The sequence below is a fragment of the Amphiura filiformis genome, chromosome 14 (assembly GCF_039555335.1).
Source record: "Amphiura filiformis chromosome 14, Afil_fr2py, whole genome shotgun sequence".
Taxonomy (NCBI): domain Eukaryota; kingdom Metazoa; phylum Echinodermata; class Ophiuroidea; order Amphilepidida; family Amphiuridae; genus Amphiura; species Amphiura filiformis.
Window position 1 is genome coordinate 41,761,801 of NC_092641.1, and position 21,222 is coordinate 41,783,022.

The 21,222-nt window shown below is 43.0% G+C and overlaps 1 long non-coding RNA gene across 1 annotated transcript; it reads left to right on the forward strand.

Moving 5' to 3' along the window:
- The first annotated feature begins 14,574 nt into the window (after nucleotides 1-14,574).
- On the forward strand, nucleotides 14,575-20,951 carry LOC140169032 (uncharacterized). Its single transcript, XR_011861327.1, has 3 exons — nucleotides 14,575-14,931; nucleotides 18,079-18,247; nucleotides 20,853-20,951. It is a non-coding gene; the product is annotated as an uncharacterized lncRNA (long non-coding RNA).
- Nucleotides 20,952-21,222: the final 271 nt, after the last annotated feature.

A 21,222-nucleotide genomic window follows, 5' to 3' on the forward strand; every position in this document is an offset into this window, starting at 1 on the left:
AGTGATGGCTTCTCAATGCGTTCCCAAATGGCTTCTTTTATGCCTCTCCTATGCCATTGTTCCTCCTGTTTGAACTATACTGGATGAATAAGAACATTCACTCATGTATCATGTAACATGGAAGTGTTCATCGTCTTGTAAGGAAAAAGGCAAGATGAACATGAGATTAGAAAGAGCTGTAAACATTATCTTCAACAAATAGCCGATGAATACCGGACCAAAATATATAACAAATTCCAAGTTCTACAAGATGAATTGTAAGTCCACGATGTAAAGCCATATTTATCGAAAATAATGAATATCATGAACTGAAATTAAGATAGAGGGGAAGAAGATTTATGCCAAGGAAAACCAACTGTCGCAAGAACCACTGAAACTAATGAGAAAGAGGGGAGAGATAACGCAACTAGGTGGTATACAGATGTTGAAATATGCAAAACACAAAGATCATCAGGAACAGATTGAAATATGAAATCAGACTAACACATCATGAAATATATTGAACAAACTGTTCAGTAAACGGAAGTCCCAACATGCTGAAGGGAACAAAAAAATTTCTAATCCTAGGGAATGGGAAATTTATTTTTTAAAGACATTAGCCTTAATCTTCCACACAGGAAGTGTGAATTTCAAATTGGGGTTACCTGAAAAGCAGGGTTCAAGAGTAGTTTCTCAACAACTGACCACTACAAATATTACTGTATCCAAATGCTTGTTAAATTACTCGCGCATGCTCCAGCCGCTGGACCAATCACAGTCGACTCAGCAAGATCCTGCCGATGTTTGCCGAATGACCAGCCGAACTTTTAATCTTCGTGTGTTCGGCACGGGGATTTTAGAAATGTCTTTGAGGGTGGAATGGTGTTTTGAATCTGACAACTGAATATATGAATACAAAAGCCACCTAAGTCCATACTTTGGCCAAATTGAGTTCAGCATGGGAAATTGTTGCTATACATAGGCCTGTCATATGCATGAAAGAACAACTCAAATTCATTCTCTGTGTCTATTGGGCATGTGAAAAATATCATGTATGAAAGAATCACCCAATTCCATGATTTGAGTCTTGTAACACATTGATTGAAATCCAGTATGTATAAAAGTCCACTTGTAACACATTCATTGCTAGAGAATGACTTTTGAACAAAAATGGGTTTAATAAAGGAAAGTGTGTGGTTTATATTACATGGCAGAATGCTTATCAACATTATACATACCTGTGTGCTTTATTTTGTATTATCTTACTAGTGGTAATCTCATTCTAACATTGTTGTCTTTGTATATGATTCAAAAAACCACCTAAGTCCAAAATTTAAAATGAACCCCACGAAGTCCCTGAAATGCTAATCGTCATACCTAATACAGGTTAATCCACTCATTTGCACGTAAAACTTACCATATTGACCAGGTAAATCTAACTGAAGGAATTAAAATGATACACGGGTTTTTCTCTCAAAATAACTTCGCATGGACTTAGGTGGCTTTTGTATTCATGTTTTCAACTATCTACTCGCATTTAGACAAAATGGCAATCTACACGAAGTTTGTTAAACCTTGAAAATCGGTGAAGAGATAAAGAAAATAATGAAATTTTTCAGCGCACATGTTTTTGATCATCGGAATTTTAGGCAAGTTGACAATTCTGAAACATTTTGAAGTATAAATTTCATCGCAAGATTCACAATTTCTTCGAAGAATACTTTGATTTTTTCCATCATCGGAAAACTACTCAGTATAACACTGTGCAAGTTTTAACGTGTTACATTTTCGAGTTTTGTGTTACATTTATGCCAAAGTTGGACCAAATTTTAGTAATATTTCGGATTTTCCCGTTTCTACTGCACGGAAGATCATAAGGCCGAATAAAAATAAAACATGTTTCTCGTCCCTCCGCTTCCTTTTTTGAGGCCGCTTCAAATTTATTTTCAGATTTTTAAAATTCAGTCAAAACTTTTGAAGAAAGATGTCTTGGAAGTTGAGATGTTTTCTATAGCCTTGCTAATATGCAAGAAACAATTCTGGATGGTTCTGTGATCACTAGCGGGTGCGTACCTACCAGAACAATAAAATAAAAATGGGCTTCAAGCCCCTCTTCCTCCTTTTTTAAACCCGGACGAGAAACATGTTTTTATTTTTACTCGGCTAAATCATCCTCCAGACACGCTCTAGAAGACATGCAAATGCATGGAGTACAATACCAATCACTTTTTAACTGGTATTGATCAAAGTAATTCTTTGTACTCCATGCATTAGCATATCTTATGGAGCGTGTCTGGAGGATGATTTGATTCACGGCGGGAAGTGCAAGGCAGTGTGAGTGAACACGGGTCACTGAATTAGCATAAAGGTCACACAAAACAGCTTCCGCGCAAGCGTGGTACAGTGAAAAGTTTGACCAAGGGGATGACACTCTTATTCACATTTTAATTTTACAACGCAAACCTATATCGAATCCCGGTGGTTTGCGAATAATGAAATGTCCGCATCCCAGATCAATTAAACCTTGGTATGAATTATTTATTAGCTTTCGCCACGATCCGTTTTGCAATAATGAAAGCACTTCAAATAACAGCCCGTTGAGTTCAATGAACTACGCCCTGAACCGATGGAGAAGTGCCCCGTAAAGAAGCTCTCCCATTGACCTCTATACAGATCAGTGAGCTCTCCATACACAAATGAACAAGTACAATAGGATAAGGCCAGCACCTATGACCTGCTTAGTGACATGTTATTTTGAAGTCTTAATATCTTGAAGATTAGTATTCGTTTGTACATATGGACTGCGCATTTATGATGAAAAATATTAGTTCTTATATAAAATTACAAAATATTGGTATTATGACACACGGTATAGGTGATATAAAACGACTAATAAAATCATGTCATCATGGCGTCATGTCAAAGGTTCATTATATCCCGTATGTTTGTCTAAATTAATTAATATTTTCAGAACAATTTCTACACCCATTTAATATGTACTCAGGTGGAACCCGACTTTCTTTAATTTTCATTTCTTTTTATGTAACAAATTCAGGTTTTTCCATTGCGCGCGCTGCCGGGCAATACAAATTTAATGCTGACATTGAATAAACGCGGAATTAAGAATAATGCGTTTCTAGTATATACAGCGTCTGACTCTACCTGAGGACCTAGCCTGAGTCCCATGGGCTCCAAGAATGGCTCTCCATACACAAATGAACAAATACAATGAAGGGTCGCCATTGCTCTCCATACACAAATGAACAAATACAATGGAGAGTCCGACTGCCATGCAAATGAGCCAAGTGTCCTCTCAAGGTATGCTCTGTCATGGCTCTGTGATAGTGTGCATAGATGAACTCCTGGATGGGGCAGCTTTAATTAGCATGAGGCCGCATTGATATGTAAATAGCGTATTGTTATTTAAATTTGCGCCCAGACGTATTGAGGGCGACAGTCATGTTATCCAGACGGAGAATGGCTGCATATGCCGGGCATGTCAATTTGCTGAGTGAAGGCTGATAATCACCTTCCTGTATAGGTAATAAGCTAGTATATTTCGTGTACCAGTTGGTTATAACCAAAAATTAGTATCATATTAAATATATTAAATGTATAAACTTTGAAATTTACATGAATTTGAAGAGCAGAGCTTCGAAATGTAGCTAAGTCAGGTGATGTGAAATTCTGCTGCGTGACCCCCCTCTGCGTGGTAGAATTATATTCATAAAACATTGAATTTAACAGATATCATGGGTAGCCAACCACGATTTATCAGCATTTAAAATATATGTTAATTAACAAAGATAAATAATAAAGAGTACAAGTGGCAATTAACTAGTAAACAAGCCTGAAATCTTAAAATGTTGCCACGTGATTTCCCGAGCACATGATATGTTAACATGTGACCACTATTCAGATTTACCACCTTGCCTCTGTCACATATTTCCTTCATATTATTGATAGCAAGTCCTAATTTTGACTTTGCTATTGCAAAATGTCATTTCATATCAAATTAGTAGACTTTCTTTGAAAAAACATATCACTGGTGCCTGATGGGAATACCCGTCCGCCATTTCATTAAACTGGATCGTTTTCGCCTGTTTTGTGCCCAGATGTATTGGGGGCGCGCTATACTCTCATTGAACAGGCAAAGTTCGCAAAACTAACAACGTTGTTATTTGCCAAACTTAATTAACATGATCCAAGGGGTCGAACATGAATTATTCATAACGAGCTATAACGGATCGATAACTGGCCTCGCTTTCTAGCTAGTAAACCAGCTGAATTTTTCATAGATTCCCCTCTCAGAAGTGAGAGGGACATACACAAGCGCACGATACTTACCTCCCACGACCTGATCTATGCACAAAACGAAGTTTGGGACCACAAGAAACCCCTGTACCACAGAAAAGGTTTTGGCACCCCGGAAGAACGGGGATGACAACGCCCAGGTGTTGGTGTCGCCCAACACTAACGAGATATCGCCCTCACCAACACACGTTTCTTGCGACCCTCTACGTGTGAGAACGTATGACTTTCTTGAGGGGTGGAACGCATAAAACGCGGGAAGGGCTCAGGTCGTGGGAGGTAAGTATCGTGCGCTTGTGTATGTCCCTCTCACTTCTGAGAGGGGAATACACTGCGCACCCTCTACTTACCTCCCACGACCTGATCTATGCACAGAATACCACTGAGAGCAAGGAGGTGGAAGAAAGTCGTGAGAGGAAAGGAGGGCACACAGTGCAAACTCCGCTCAACCACAACAAAAACCACCCAACCCAAGACTCACCTAACGTCCTCGATCCGATCCCTGGCGGCCTGCAAGCAGTGCTGAAGTACCTACAGCTGAATGACTTGCAAGGACGTCCTTGAGGTAGGTCGACTGGAAGGTGGTGGGGCTCTTCCAGCCTGCTGCGTCGAGCACCTCCCTCAGGGACACCCCAGAGTGGAAAGCCCAAGATGCTGCTTGGGATCGAATGTCGTGACACCTGACCTGTGACTGTGACTGTGTCTGAGGACCCGTCATCCGTTCGTGATGTTTTTGGTGGGCGCAACGGATGACGGAGGCAACCCAGTGGCTGATAGTGCTCCTAGCGGCCGGCCTAAATGGCCTGGCCGATGTAATGAAAAGCTGCCTGCTGTCCCCCCTGATCTTCTCGGTACGGTTTAAGTACGATCTAAGGGCCCTAACGGGACATGACGGTTTCTCCGCCTGTCCTGCGACCAGGACCAGATCAGGGAGGAACACCGGGGCAGGAGTAAATGACATGGTCTGGTTCTTGGCCAAGAAACCGGTCCTAGGCAGGATGGAGACACCCCGGTTGGTAAAGCGTAAATGGTGCTCGTCGATCGACAGAGCATGAATATCAGAACAACGCCGACCGCAGGCCACTGCCACTAAGAACACTGTCTTTAGTGTCAGGTCCTGCAGCGAGAGGTCCTCCATGGGCTCGAAGGATTCGGCTAGATATCGCAACACCAACGGGAGGTCCCACTCCGGAACCAGGGAACGGACTGGGGGCCTCTCCGAGAACATGCCCTTAATGAGGGCGGAGAGGGCTGGACTAGAGGAGACAGTCATGCCTCCCCCAAAGCCATGATGGACCGCTGCTATGGCCATCCTGTACGCTTGGGCAGTCCGAGGCATACAGCCGCCGTGGAAAACTTCTGTAAGGAAGTCCGCGACTTCGCCTACAGGGGCAAAATGGGGGTCGATTTCTCGACCGGCACACCACCTGTAGAACCGGCGAAGTCGCGAATCGTAAGTCTGTCGAGTCGACTGTCGCCTTGCCTTTGCAGCGAGCGCGGCAGCCGACTCAGAAAGTCCCGCCGCCTGGTAGGACTGGCGGAAATACGCCAAACAGTCAGATGGAGGTTGTTGATCACTCCCATCTGAACCTGCTGGCGTGACGGAACGGACAGAAGATTCCCACGGCGAGGAAGGCTGACTGGCTCCCCCCCTAGGAGGTCCAGGAGGCGGGGGAACCACCACTGCTTGGGCCAGAGAGGAGCGACTAGAAGGAGAATACAGCCTGGAGAGCGGGCTACCTTCTCCAGCACCCGAGGGATCAGAGCAATGGGAGGGAAGGCGTAACCGAATACGCCCTCCCAGCTCTCCCGCATGGCGTCTCTGCCTATCGCCTGGGGGTCTTGGCCCCAGGAGAAGTAGGTCGGAAGTTGGTGGTTCCGATGAGACGCGAACAGGTCGACATGCGGGCGATCTAACCTCTGGAAGATGGAACGGCAGACTGCTGGATGAAGATGCCACTCTACTGACGCTCCCCTCTGGGCCAGGCGCGTGGATGACTGAAGCCCCCTCGGGACAGTGAATCGGCCAGGGTGTTGTCTACCCCGGCCAGATGCTCCGCACGGAGGGAAATATCCCGCCGTAGACACCACAGGAGGAGGGACACCGTCTCCTTGCAAAGGCTGGGACTTCTGGTGCCCCCCTCCCTGTTGATGTAGGACACAACTGTCATGCTGTCGCATCTGACCAGGATGAACAGGCCGTGAATCCGTAGACCCAACTGGCGGAGGGCGAGGAAAATGGCCCACAGCTCGAGGAGATTGATGTGTCTCCGAGCTTGAGTCCTCGACCAACGCCCGGAGAGCCTGACGCCCTGAAAGTGGGCTCCCCACCCTGACTTGGATGCATCCGTGGTAAGGACGTGGGAAGGGCGGGGTTTCGGGAATGGAACGCCTATCTGAACACTCGGCTGACCTATCCACCAGGAAAGGCAGGGGAGGAGATGCCGAGGGACCGGAATCCTGAGGCTCAAAGGATGGCGCCACGCTCGATACCGTCCGAGGAAGTACAACTGTATCTTCCTCGTGCGTAGCCGGCAGCCTGGAACCAGATCTATGAGGCTGGCCATCAGCCCTAGAAGGCGAAGCCACGACCGAGCCTGGACCGATGCTGCCTGCCTGATCTGCAGAGCGCAGAGCCGAACGTCGGCGATCCTCGAGTCTATAGGAGAAACCCGGCCCCTGGCGAAGTCTATAGTCGCCCCTAGGAACTGAGGCGACTGAGATGGGGAGAGAAAAGACTTCTGGTGGTTTATGATAAACCCCAGGGACTCTACCAGCCTGCACACCCCCTGAACATCCTGGCGCAGACACTGCGGAGAGGGGGCTACCAACAACCAGTCGTCTAGGTAGACGAAGATCGTGATCCCCTTCCTCCGGAGAAACTCTGCCACCGACTTGACCAGTCGAGTGAATGTCCGGGGGCCGTGGAGAGGCCAAACGGGAGGACCCGGAACTGAAAGGCGGTACCGTCGAACACGAAGCGAAGCCATTTCTGGTCTGACTCGCAGATTGGTACGTGGAGGTATGCATCTTTCAGATCTAGGGTGACTCCCCACCAGCCTGGCTGAAGGACAGATAACACCGCCCGCAGCGTCTCCATCCGGAAACGTGGGGCCTTGATGTAGGCATTCAGGGGCTTCAAGTTGAGGATTGGGCGCCACTCCCCGGATTTCTTTGTGGTAAGGAAGAACGTGGAGTAATGGCCTGTACGGAAGGCCCTGGGTAGAGGTGTGATGGCTCTCTTTGTTAGGAGAGCTTCGATCTCCCCCACCAAGGCCTCCCTCTGTAAGGGATCCAGCGGTGACGGGGTGACTCGAACCCCCGGAACCGAGGAGGACGGGAGGTGAACTCGATCTGGTAGCCTAGAGACACTGTCTCTAGGACCCATCGGTCTGAGGTCACCCCCCGCCAAGCCCTGGCAAATGCCAGGAGACGACCGCCCACTGGGAGCGGGCGGTCGGGTCCCGGAAGGGAGTCAGAACCGGCGTCCCCGACCGCGTCCGCCATAGGCGGACGGGTCGTTACGACCGGCACCGTCACTCTTGCCTCGCCCTCCCTTGCGACTGCGATTGCGGTTGTGATTCCGCCTGCCGCCTCTTGCACCTCGCACGGGGCCAGAGGGGGCATGGGTGGCTGGCGGAAATAACGGTTGCAAGAGGGAAGGATACTGCTGCTGCTGCTGCTGAAATTGCTGAGCAACCAGCTGCTGCTGCTGGGGCACCTGGATATAGGTCGGGTTGGCTGTCTGACCTTTGGACCGAAACCGCTTGGGCGCTGATGTGGCCGGTGCCTTTGGTTGGCTGGCCTCCTTAGCCGCCTTCCGTCTGGTACGTTCATCTTCGGTCAGCCTAGGAAAGGCCCCGCCGAAGAGATCAGTACCAAACGGAGCAGACCTCAACTCTCTTTTGTCCGAGAAGTTGAGCGCCTGGGCGACCAAGGCTCGGCGCGCCAGGACAGACCGAGTTGAAATCCGAGCGAAATGCTCCGCTGAGAGATGATTGAGGTCAGCCAGCACATGTACCGCCCTCAGTGTCGCCTCAGGAGACAAGGACCTTTCCTTGTCCAGCAAGCTCCGTGCTAGATGAGCGCTGACGAGCTGTTGGACATTGGAAATGCAGAGCCCGTCTCTGGCGAGAGACTCCAGGGACCGTAGCTCCTCATCCCGGGCTTTATCCCAGGGACACGGTTGTTTGATGGCATGTAAAACTGAGTCATTTTAAAGAAAAGTTGAACAATGATGGCGCTATTTATCTGAAATCTTGTTTGCATCTTTACAAGGGGTGGACACTTGTAAAATGGTATTAGAACATCAGCAAACAGACTAACAAATGACAATGGAATTTTCAAAAACTTTATATCGTGAAATGTAAGGTATAACTCATATCATTTGGCTAATCTAAATTTAAAATATGTGTAAATAGCGCCCTCAATTTGCACACAAATTTACAGGATGATAGAATTAGAATAACCACAAAAAAACCCAGAAAAAGATGAATAATTTGATATAGAAACGAAAATCTATTTTAAAAATTGCTGCAAAATATATGTGTTCATACAGTTTTTCAGTGTGATAGCTGTTGGTATTATTAAGGTCTAGATTTGAACATTATAATAATGTTTTGTTAGAAAAATTAATAAATGATCACATCAAACAACCGTGGGGAGGCACCTTGTGGGGCGCCTTCGGTCCAGCCTGCCTGGGGGCTCCCTCAACTCCTGAGGGAGGGAGCTCTCCGGGCGACACTTGCAATCCCCTTATCCCGCTCCATCTGGCGATAGGCCGCCCCCGGACAGAGGGGGGTTTCTAAGAACGCCACATCCTCTGTAACGTGGGGGAACGCCCGTGCCAGCCACGGGAGGCGGTCTACCTCACCCTTATCCTGTACGGCCGTGGTGAGTGCCTTGATGTCACGCGATAAGGGGATGAAGGGCATTGACTTGGGGGGCTTAGCTGGCTTTGCCGCATATCCTAAGTCGGAAGCCAGTTGCGGAGGTGTCTCGAACTCCAGTCTCATCTTAGCGTCCGACAGGACGGCTGCGAAAAAGGGAGCCGAGACCTTAGGAGTAAGGAGCCTCTCCCGCAACTGGTCCTCCTCGGAGCCTTGAGTCGGTGCTGGGAATGAATAAGGGTCCCCCCAGCCTCGACACTGATCATAACTCCACTGGTACCGTCCAGGTGGAGCCGGGTCGGGCTGAGGAGCCCCTCCCCACCGAGATCGCTCCTGATTGGGGCCACGCTCTGGACCGAGGCGGCCCGACCGCTCTGCGGTCGAATGTAAGGAGAAACCTTGAGTTTCTGCAGCGAACGTCGAGCCAGCTAAGCTCGGGGGAAGGTGTGGAATCTGAGCCTGTGAGCCTGACGGAAGGAAGGACTGGGTCATACTCACTGGCGGAGGAAACGACGAGGGGCCTGGGACTAAACGCGAGAGAGAGTAGGATCGACCCTGTTGGTCGGCCACGGTGAACGTGTCTGGCCAAAGTGCTTGGCTCTGCAAGGGAATACCGACCGAAGAGGGTTGTTGGGAAGCTCCGAGGGAGACCGAGAAAGGCGCTGAATGACTGATGGGGTCGCGATGAACCCCAACGGGGATATCAGAGCCCTCTCTGTCAGCCCTGGGGGGAGTCGAAAAATCCCGAAAAGACTCTACCTCCGTCTGACTCTGAGAGCCATCTGAAAGCTCATCATAGCTAGCCTCTATGCTAATCGCATCGGACTGCGGATCCGGACCTGTTGAAGGCAAACCTGGACCCACTGGTCGGGTTACCGCCGAGGGCACCTGACCGGGATCTTTGCCTAACAAACCAATGAGTTGGTTCATGCGGTCTAACGCCGACGGGTCCGAAAGTGATGAGATGAGCGTTGACAGTGCCTCAGCCTGAGATGCCGAGCATTGACTGCTCTGGGATCTCGGATGCTCAACCATCGAGGGAGCAGCTAGGGCAGAGGAGGGATCCCGAAACACGCTCTGGCCAGGGGCCGAGCGTAAGGGATCCGAGCGGTTGACCGGTGGACCATGGCTGCCGTCGGGGTCGCTCTACCGTCCTGGACGGACGGGAGGCCTTCCGACGGTCGAGCCGTGGAACCATTGAGGTCGACCGCACACGGGGAGGACGCCTGAGCAGCGCCTACGCCCGGGGCACTCAACCCGACCGCAACTGGTGCCGTCGAGGAGTGGCCGCTCGGGCGCGAGCCAGCCCATTGCTCAGAGGATGCCGGGGCCGCATACCCACCTACGGCACTCGACCCGGACGCCGTAGCGCTCAGGGAGCCGCCGTGAGGGTACGAGCCTCCTAGCATAAGGGCGGGCGGAGCCAAAAAGGCTTGGGAGCTGCCCGACCGAGGGACAGATAGAGAGATTGACTCTCTCATACCTGGTCTCCTGGAGCTAGAGGACCCAGGGGACGGAGGACAAACTCCCTGGCTGGCGGGGGGCTAGGGACACTTTCTTCGCCGAGCCAGACGACTCCTGCGAAGAAGAACGGCGTTTGCGGTTCCTGTCCCTAAGCCCCTCCACCTTACGTTGGTGAGACTTCTGTAGTTTCACCTTATGGGCCAGGGACCTAGCCCAGGCCTCCTTGGACCAGTCACGGTCAATGGTGCACGGTTGGTCCGGTGAGCACGACCTACAAAGCAGGCATGCCTCATGCGCATCGTCTTTCCCAAGGAATGCCTTGCACGCAACACACTGCCGAGGTTTGCTTCTGGTCCCCAACGCCTTGGAGGGAGTACTCTCTTTAGACATTATGATAACTACCTGTAATGGAGAAAGGGTAAAAAAACATGTAAACTCCCTCTCGTCTCCGAAGGGACTGGAGGGAGGGACCCCCGGCGTAAGAGGAGGGGGATAAGCAAGAGTGTCAACCTGTAAGGGGTCACAGACTCCCCAAGGGAGAACCCCTCCTCTACCGCCAGAGAACCCAAAACATGAAAAGGCGCACGGGATCCAAAAAAGTGAACACGAGATCCCCTACTACTGAGAGGTGCGCATGGGAACAGTTTTGACATAGGCCCCGCACTATTAAGCGAAAAAACCGCGAATTTTAAGCTTACCACATGTGCGAGGAAAAAATGAATCAAAACACCGACTACGAAAGCCAAAGTAGCCGGGACAGAAGGGAGATCGCCAAGAAAAAATCCCGGCGACCTCCCAGTGGAATTACCAGGGGGGAGCCGAGTGAAAACCTATGAATATTTTACTTGGGCGGTCTCACTTCGGCCACAGAGACTACGAGAAACTAGCAAGAAAAAACATCACAAATGGAAAAAAATCTTGCTAAAGTTACAGAAAATATCACCGAAGTGATTACTGATACTTGCGTAACCGTTACTCGGAAATAAGCCTCACGCTGCTACGATATTTCTCAACAGAAATTGGAGCTCTTCGTAAACACGTCCTTGTTGGTCGCAAGAAACGAATTGGTGAGGGCGATATCTCGTTAGTGTTGGGCGACACCAACACCTGGGCGTTGTCATCCCTGTTCTTCCGGGGTGCCAAAACCTTTTCTGTGGTACAGGGGTTTCTTGTGGTCCCAAACTTCGTTTTGTGCATAGATCAGGTCGTGGGAGGTAAGTAGAGGGTGCGCAGTGTATTTTGCGTTGCTAATAGAACAACCGTGAATTTAGTGTCACCCCCTTGTAGTGTGTAAGTTCGCAGTGCTGACCACCCACATGTTATGAACAATTCTTCAAAAAACATACATTACACGTAGCCACCGTGTTTAGACTTTATCTACTGTGAGAAAGCAAGCATTCGATAGCATCGAAATCGCAGCTATACTTGAAGCTCTTATATCAACCATGGAATGCATCCAGCCTACATAATTATAGATCATCAAATAAAATCTCTACACCACAAAATATCTGTAGCCAGAGAAAATCATCCATCAGGAAAGCGACAGAATAGGTATGTAGAATGAGTAGTGAGACAGGGTAATACAATTTCTCAAAACCTCTTCAATGTTGCTTTCAAGGAAACTGATCTGGAATGTAATGGGAATCACTAATTCACCTGCGTTGCGCTGATGATATTATCCTTTTTACAGGCAGTGCTCAAGAACTGCAACACATTTTTAATGAACTGAGCAGTGAAAGCAATAAAATAGGGCTGATGATTAAAAGAAAATACATTGAGAAAACACTTGTCATGTTCAACAGCTATGCTTCAGCCATGACAAATACATACACCAAGGGGGTGTATCGAAAATAGATTACAGCCATCTGGAAGAAGGAATATGAAGAAGACCTCATGCAAGATGGTGTGCATTTGGAAAATTAAGGGCATCATGAAGAGCAAGATGCCAACGTTCTTGAAGCGTAGGGTATTTGAACTTTATGCATCAGATAGTGTGCATTTGGAAACTTAAGGACATCAAGATGCCAACGTTCTTGAAGCGTAGGGTATTTGAACTTTGTGCATCAGATAGTGTGCATTTGGAAACTTAAGGACATGAAGAGCAAGATGTCAACGTTCTTGACGCGTAGGGTATTTGAACTTTATGCATCATATTATATCGGTAAAGACCTCTATGGAGCAAAGACATGGATCATGAAAGGAACATGGAGCAGAAGTTACAAACAACACATAAAAGTATGGAAAGATGCGTGCTAGGAATTACTATAAGGGACAGGAAAACATGCGAATGGATACAGGAATAAACGGACACATTCAAGATTTAACATGTCGAAAATGCGAAATGGAGATTGCACGCCACATACCTGGGAAACAACTCGGCCACCTCAGGAAGCCTGAGGAGGGCAGTGGATCCCCTTGGTGGATGAAATGCCATCAAAAGCCGCTGAAGAACACTTTGTAAGCAGCATCCCCCTACTCGCCAACCTGTAACCGTTAGCATGGTTAGGGGAATGGAAAGGATGACTCCTGGTGCCAAAAAAATAAAACTCTCACTTTGTTCCTAGTTTCACAATTCAGCATCGAAGTGGTTACGTAATTCTCTTGGTTACCGGATCACGCTACTTTGGTATGCCTTCGAGTGCCATATACTTTATGTGGTGATCATTTCGATCGTGGTTCATTACTCTAGCGCGTGATCCCGTTGACATAGTAACATTACGTAACTTCGATACTGAATTTGCTACAAATATTTTGTGAATCGTGATGGCGTACTTCCATTCCTCTTCACAATGCATCTAGCACCGTCGTCTGAGGTACGATCTTCATCTGGAATGAATGAATGAATGAATGAATGAATGAATGAATGAATGAATGAATGAATGAATGAATGAATGAATGAATGAATGAATGAATGAATGAATGAATGAATGAATGGATGGATGAATGAATGAATGGATGATCGAATGAATTTATACACATACATTTATTTGTTTATCTATTTATTTATTTAAGTATTGTATTGTAATTATGTATTACTATTGCTGGTATTATTGTTATTATTATCATCATCATCATCATCATTATCATCATCATCATCATCATCATCATAAGCATCGTCGTCGTCGTCATCATCATCATGATCATCAATATTAGTAGTAGTAGTAGTAGTAGTAGTAGTAGTAGTAGTAGTAGTAGTAGTAGTAGTAGTAGTAGTAGTAGTTGTGTTTATTATTATTATTATTATTATTATTATTATTACTATTACTATTACTATTACTATTACTATTACTATTACTATTACTATTACTATTACTATTACTATTACTATTATTATTATTATTATTAACTTTATTAGTATAAGTATTATTAACATTATAAAAGCCTATTGGATCTTTTTTATTTTATTTTTAGAGTCAGAATATAATGGTAACATAATAATTCAAATCCCAAATATGTATTTTCAAATCAGTTGTAGTTGGCTGTGAAAAATAGAACGTTTGAGCAGTTTAATAAACATACCAAACATTTCATTACTGTACGGTCAAAGTGCATAAGTATTATCTTTCATGGCGCAGCTTCTATCGAGCACAGTGTATCTTACCCACACACGGTTTTTCCGAAGTTTAAAGCAGAAAAACAGCTCACTATTTTTCTGCCGAATGTGGATGCCTCATTGGCACACTTCCGGTTACTTCCCGGTTATTCACGATAGCTATTAATTACAGGGATCATCTCAGAACTACCTTACCGGTTTAGCCAATGTTTCCACGTAAGGTAACCTTAAAACACCTTAAAATAAATAATGAATGGTGAATTTATTTCATGATTTTTAATTTTATTGATAATTGTGATTTTTTTTATTCATTTTGTATTTGGATCTAATAATCATTATACTAGACAAAAAAGAAGTAATGCATTTTAATGATTAATATCAAAGCACGTTTATGTAATCTACGCGCATTACTGGCAATTGCTGAAACGGTGATGCAATTCTGAGACGACCCCTTAATTAATAGCTGCCGTGAATAACTGCGAAGTAACCGGAAGTGTAGTATCGAGGTATGAAATCGGATGAACACGGAGTCAATCAATTCTTTTGATTTTTTAAACACCATGTAGATTGATGAGAAAAAGGACCAGGATGCAAGTTTTTGTGAGAACTCCGTTGTCAACCACACTCAACCTCATACTTCAGCGTTCGACATCAGTCGCCACTGTGAAAGGTATTATCTACGATAAGCTGGGTATTGCAGATGTGAAACAGCAGCTGTGGTTTGGACGTTTAAAGGTAGGGAATTTCCCGTTGAAATAAAAATATATATATAAAATCAACTTTCAACAAATCATGCAAAGTGTGCGTCCATCTAAAAAATAATAGCAAACCCCATATAACCATGGATGTTTTTGCGTATGGTGCGGAATTGACCTTTTCATAAAAGTCGCTCACGTGCAAAAATTTGATTGGTATTTTCACAAGAAATGCATGGCATGTATGGTCCCGTAAACTACTTTATGGGGGAAAAGCTATTAGGGGCTGGCATTTTCTTCGAGGTGGGGGGAGTGGGGTCCCAAATGTACTGGGTGGGTTATACATTTTTGGAAAGAAATATAGGGGGGTTATAACATTTTTCATGACTAAAATGTAGGGAAGTCACAGGATGACCACAGATAGTTACCATGGTTACTCAAAAAGACTGATTTCAATACAATTTTTAGCCTGTTTAAGTGGTAAGGTGTATCGGGGGGTGATAATTTTTTTTTTTGCCGAAATAGGGGGCGCACTTTTATTGACGCTGACTTTTTGTAAATTTGGGACCCCCCTTCCGAAGAAAATGCCACCCCTTAATGTTGTGACAGTGGCTCCCATTGAACAGAGGCCACTGTTCCTACTGTATTTTATAGGTTTGACCCGACCGTGTGTTTTTTAGCCACGTAGGCCTACGATCAGTGGCGGCGCTATGGGGGGCATCCCACCGACACGTTTTTTTCGTGGATATCTAATGAAATGTGTCATAAAATGAGGATATCACGAAATACTCCTTTTTTAATGTTTCAATTAAGACATGTAATTCCCCCAGAGAGAGTACTGGGCTGTTTTTCATTTTACCTCATTATTTCGGGATTATTTTACCTCATTATTACCGACATTATTTCATAATGTTTGGTAAAAAATAACAACATTTATTTTGACCGATATCGTAGAGTATAGCTTTAATGACCTGAACTCGTAAATGAATGTATACACAATACTGGCAGACTGAACTATGTCTATTTGTTAAGGTTTACTATCTTGCCATCTTATTAAAGGTAAGTGGTCGGATTGTTTTTCACATTGTGTTTTGTACCTAACATTGAGGTAAATTGCACTAGTTGTTTTGATACTACAGGGTGTATCAAAATGATTGGTACCGGGCTATGTGACATTTTCAAAAATATATCAAAAATATAAAATTGCTAATTGATATAGTTTTTGTACTATAAATAGAAAGGGGCATATGTTAACCTATTGATCTAATAATCTGAAGATGATTTGTTGATGCATCTGGGAGTTATTGTCATTTAAACGAAGATCGACGTAATCATGGTTTTACTTACACAACACAAGGTGATAGGTTCACTGCTTGAACTATTTATTGCATACATGCTCTTCAATATCTCACCTCAGTCTACATAACAAAAAATTGCTTTACACATGCTTTCAGAAAGATAGATCCTGAAGTCCCTGCCTTACGACTCTGGCAGTATGAGGTGAAGCCCTATCTGTGAGGTGAAGCCCTATCTTGAATGAACTTAACACCTGGGGTGAATCCGTTCTGTAACTGCCCATATCAAATTGTGAAACATTGCAAGTTATAGCATGTTTGCATGAGATACTCCCTGCGCTTGAAAACTGTCTTCAAAATCTTCTCTGCACTTCTCCATAGCTTCGTGTCAACCTGCAATTCTTTACTATGAATGCACGCTGAAGTGTGGAATACTGTGGAATACTTTTACCAGGTGTAACCTAACCTACACTGTCCACAGTCTATAGCCATTCTGCCACACCATCTACTTAATAGTAATCTCAAAACTACAATTTAAATTACCGCCCTGGAAGGTGTTGATTCACAAACTTATTTCACCCACCTAAATTATTCAAGTCAATGATATTACTCTCAACCAATAAATATTGATTAGAACATTTATATATATTATGAATAAACATTTCCATGATTTTCAACATATCATCCTCACAAGGTATTTGTAGTAAATAGAGCTTTGAAAATGGTGCGCTACTGATCCAGCGTTACGATGAAAAGTGTAAAAACACCTACTTTCCTTTAGAATCATGTAACTTCTGAACAGAATGCGCTATCTTTATGATCTAAAATTCTTAGAGAAGATAAAACTACTATAATTACAAATATGTAAACAATTTACCCCAAACTGGTACAAAAAATAGTAAAAAAAATCGGTAAAAAATGAAAAGTCGTCGGTACCAATCATTTTGATACACCCTGTATATACAAGTAAAAACGTATTTCACATTGCCCATAGAATGGTACACTGCAGAAACAGTGTTTAGCATTTAAACACTTTTCTTAATACATTATTGCCTTCACTTTGTAAACGTGTTTAAATACTAAACATGTCTAGAGTATTGATGTATAATGTTTAGCCATTGAACATTGATATCAGTTTAGGAATTTGACACGTAATTTTTAGTTTCTAAAGTCCAAGTCCCCCGCCCCAAAAGCCCCCAAGTAGTCGAAGTTGGGTTTTGTGTTTAAATGCGTGTACATTGCTTATAACTTTCTAATCTGTTCGTCTTGTTTGTAAACTCCTTCCATCGGGCCTCCTAAGCTTTTCCTGAAACGTTCACTTCTTGTCATACACATGACATGCATGCATTCTTTCAATCCCTTATGATTTCACACCACCAAATGAATCCCCATAGAGATATGTACTAAATTTGCCTTCAGAAAACGGAATTTTTTCTTTGCAGGAGCGACTCAGTTCTTTATGACAGCTATGGTAGTTGAAATTAGCCCTAGCCTGACCCCTCTGGGTGGGTAAAAATATAGGTTGAACGTCAATATTTTTTACGACTGGACCTCGAAGTATATGATGTCTGGGAATTACCTAATTTACAGACAAAATCGTGCCAGTGTTTCTGTATAGAAAAGGCTGCTTAAAATCATTAAAAAAATACTTGATCTCTCCCATCTATGGTATACTTGCAGGAAGTAATATTACTAATCATGATCAATCCAAATTTGGCTAAAATTATGCACATTTCTGCTCATTTTAATGCTTAAATTTGGAATGCATGGGTTTTTCTGATAATTGAAATTCAAGGGCGCTCAACCATATAATACTATTTGGTGGCGTGAAATCTTATCTCCTCAACCGGCCACTGACGTTCTGCCTCAATGTTTTCTTGTATATTATTCAGATGTGCGATATGCGTACTCTAGAAGATCATGGAGTTAAGAATGAGTCCAATATATCGCTGACAATTTGTCCAGGTTTACTTGGTGGTGCAGATAAGCCTCCAGATTCAAAGAAATCACAACATAATCGGGGAACGTCGTTGTCGCCAGGAAACACTACTTCATCGTCAAGTTGAGTTTTGTATATTTGTGTCTGCTATAACAATAATAACACTACTACTACTACTACTACTTCTACTACTACTACTACTACTACTACTACTACTACTACTACTACTACTACTACTACTACTACTACTACTACTACTACTACTACTACTTCATCGTCAAGTTTAGTTTTGTATCTTTGTGTCTGCTATAACAATAATAACACCACCACCACTACTACTACTACTACTACTACTACTACTACTACTACTACTACTACTATTACTATTACTATTACTATTACTATTACTACTACTACTACTACTACTACTACTACTACTACTACTACTACTACTACTACTACTAATAATAATAATAATAATAATAATAATAATAATAATAATAATAATAATAATAATAATGATAATAATAATAATAATAATAATAATAATATTAATATTAAAGGGCACTTCGTGATCCACAGCCTCATCCCCCACTTTTCTCAAAAAAGTTGAGATTTTTATATCACTGGAAACCTCTGGCTACATAATGTTTATGTACAAAATATTTCTTGCAGATTAATTCGTTTAGCAAAGATATCGTGAAATTTGAATTTCGTTCTGGTGCACCAGAACGAAATTACAACGTATTGTCTATGGAGCAGTGTAATACACATAATCATGCATAACTCGCAAACGCAAAATCGGAATCAACTGAAATTTTGGGAATATGCTTTTTTCGTGGATATGTACTGAAAAATGTCACGAAATACTCCTTTAATATTAATATTAATAATAATAATAATAATAATAATAATAATAATAATAATAATAATAACAATTTTTATTCCTTTATCTTACAATAACTGATAATTAATTATTAATTATTTATTAGACTTCATCACTGGTACATGTAAAATTATTGCACATCAAATTTTGAAAAATATAAATATAAAAGCTTTTTATATTCACCTCTATAACCGTCCCACCTAGGAAAGACCTAAATAATTTGGAAAAAAAAGAATGGAATGCCAGGGGCAAGACCTTAAGGGCTGGGGTATGAACGTTTGGACAGCATTTATTTTGGGACATTAGAGCACATCAGACATATCGAATTGCATTCTGAATACGAAGAATGTCATTCTGATATCAAATAATTTTCATTTTTGAAATTCGCAATTTAATACACATTTTATGGCAAATCATTAAAAATTGATATTTTTGATATTACAGTACTTGAAGTAAACTTTATAAATCTGATGATTTATACTTAAAGTGTATGTAGGTGGGATGAAAAGCCGACGATCAATTGAAACTTTTGACCTTTCGTATTGAAGATATGGATTTTTTCCCAAAACACCAAAACAAATTAGGTCTTTTTGGGAAAAAAATCCATATCTTCAATATGAAAGGTCAAAATTTTCAATTGACCGTCGGCATTTCCTCCCTGCTACATACACTTTAAGAATATATCATTAGATTTATATAATTTACTACGAGGACTGTTATATATCAAAAATTTGAAAAATGTCAAATTTTATAATTTGTCATAAAATTTGTATTATATTGTGATTTTAAAAAATGAAAATTATTTGATATCAGAAAGACATGCTTCGTATTCAGAATGCAATTCGATAGGTCTGAGGTACTCTCATGTCCCACAAAAAATACTGTCGAAACGCAATAAACGCTCATTTTGGATCCCTTAAATGAGCCTACAATTTGGGCATCGGCAAGTAGAAAACCAAATACAGGTATCAGAAGGAACAAATTTGGAATCAAATTGAGACTTCAAAAAATCCAGAGCTTGATAGTTGAAAGAAGAAACGGAAATGGATAATCTGGTTTCCAGAGGCAGCTGGTTCCACAAGGGAACAATGCGGTTGAAGTATGATTGTTTGTGGGATTCAGTCTTACACCTCTGAAAAGATAACATAAGAGGATCTCCAGAGAGCCTAGTGGTGGGATGGTTCTGTTGGTTTTTACTTTTAAAAACAACAAACTTATTTACATCTAATTCATATCGCCTCAACTTGCATCTATGAAAAAAGCCAAGAGTTCCCTTCTGGATGATAGTGGAAGAAGATCAAGACTGGTTAATCGCTCTTTATAGTCCACGGTTGTTTGATGGGATCATTTATCAATTTTTTTCAAACAAAACATCATGTAAAACCAAATTTTAGGCTTAAACAGCTAAAAGTGATATCATACTAATGTTTTAAAGCTTTTTCGGATATAAAATGTATCTTTTAATGACATAATTGGTGGCGCTATTTAGTTATTGGAAATTACTCTTTCAAGCTTTGAATGCAAATAATCCCTTTTATTGTTTGATAAAATATGTTTATAAAATTCCCTTGTTGCTTGTTTCACCCATTCCAGCTGTTTTAATGGCAGTATTAATTACCCACCCCTTGAAAATAAAGAAATATGATTTAGGATAAATAGCGCCATCTATAGTTTGCATTTAGTTAATAATGAAGCCAATTCTATACATCAAACAACCGTGAGTCCATGCCAGGGTAGTGCATAATGAATTTGGTAGCCCGTCTTCAATAAGCTGTAATAAATATAATGGGTCCCGAGTATGGTTTGTTTTTACAGTGTACTTCATATCCTCTTCCTTTTAGAATTTGCGACACAAACGGTAACAGGTACTGGCAATATAGTAGTGCAAGCTAAAGATAATGCAACAGTGAACATTTTCGCTCCAGATTCTCAGAGGCAAGAGTATTATGGTGAGTATAGAAGTTGACTCCAATTGTGAAGTGCTCTCGCAAAATGAGCATAAAGTTGACAAGATGACTGACAGGCGATATTCCATTATTTGAAATCCCAACATTTTGTAAGGGACTGTGCAATTTTTATGAGCCCCCGTGGGTTATAATTTCCAAATGGCATGCCAACATATTGCTTGTTTCCCTCTCGACCTTCTTGCCAAAATGTGCATGCCTTCCGGCTTTCCATATATTTTAGTCCAACCCTTTTTGACATTTGGCA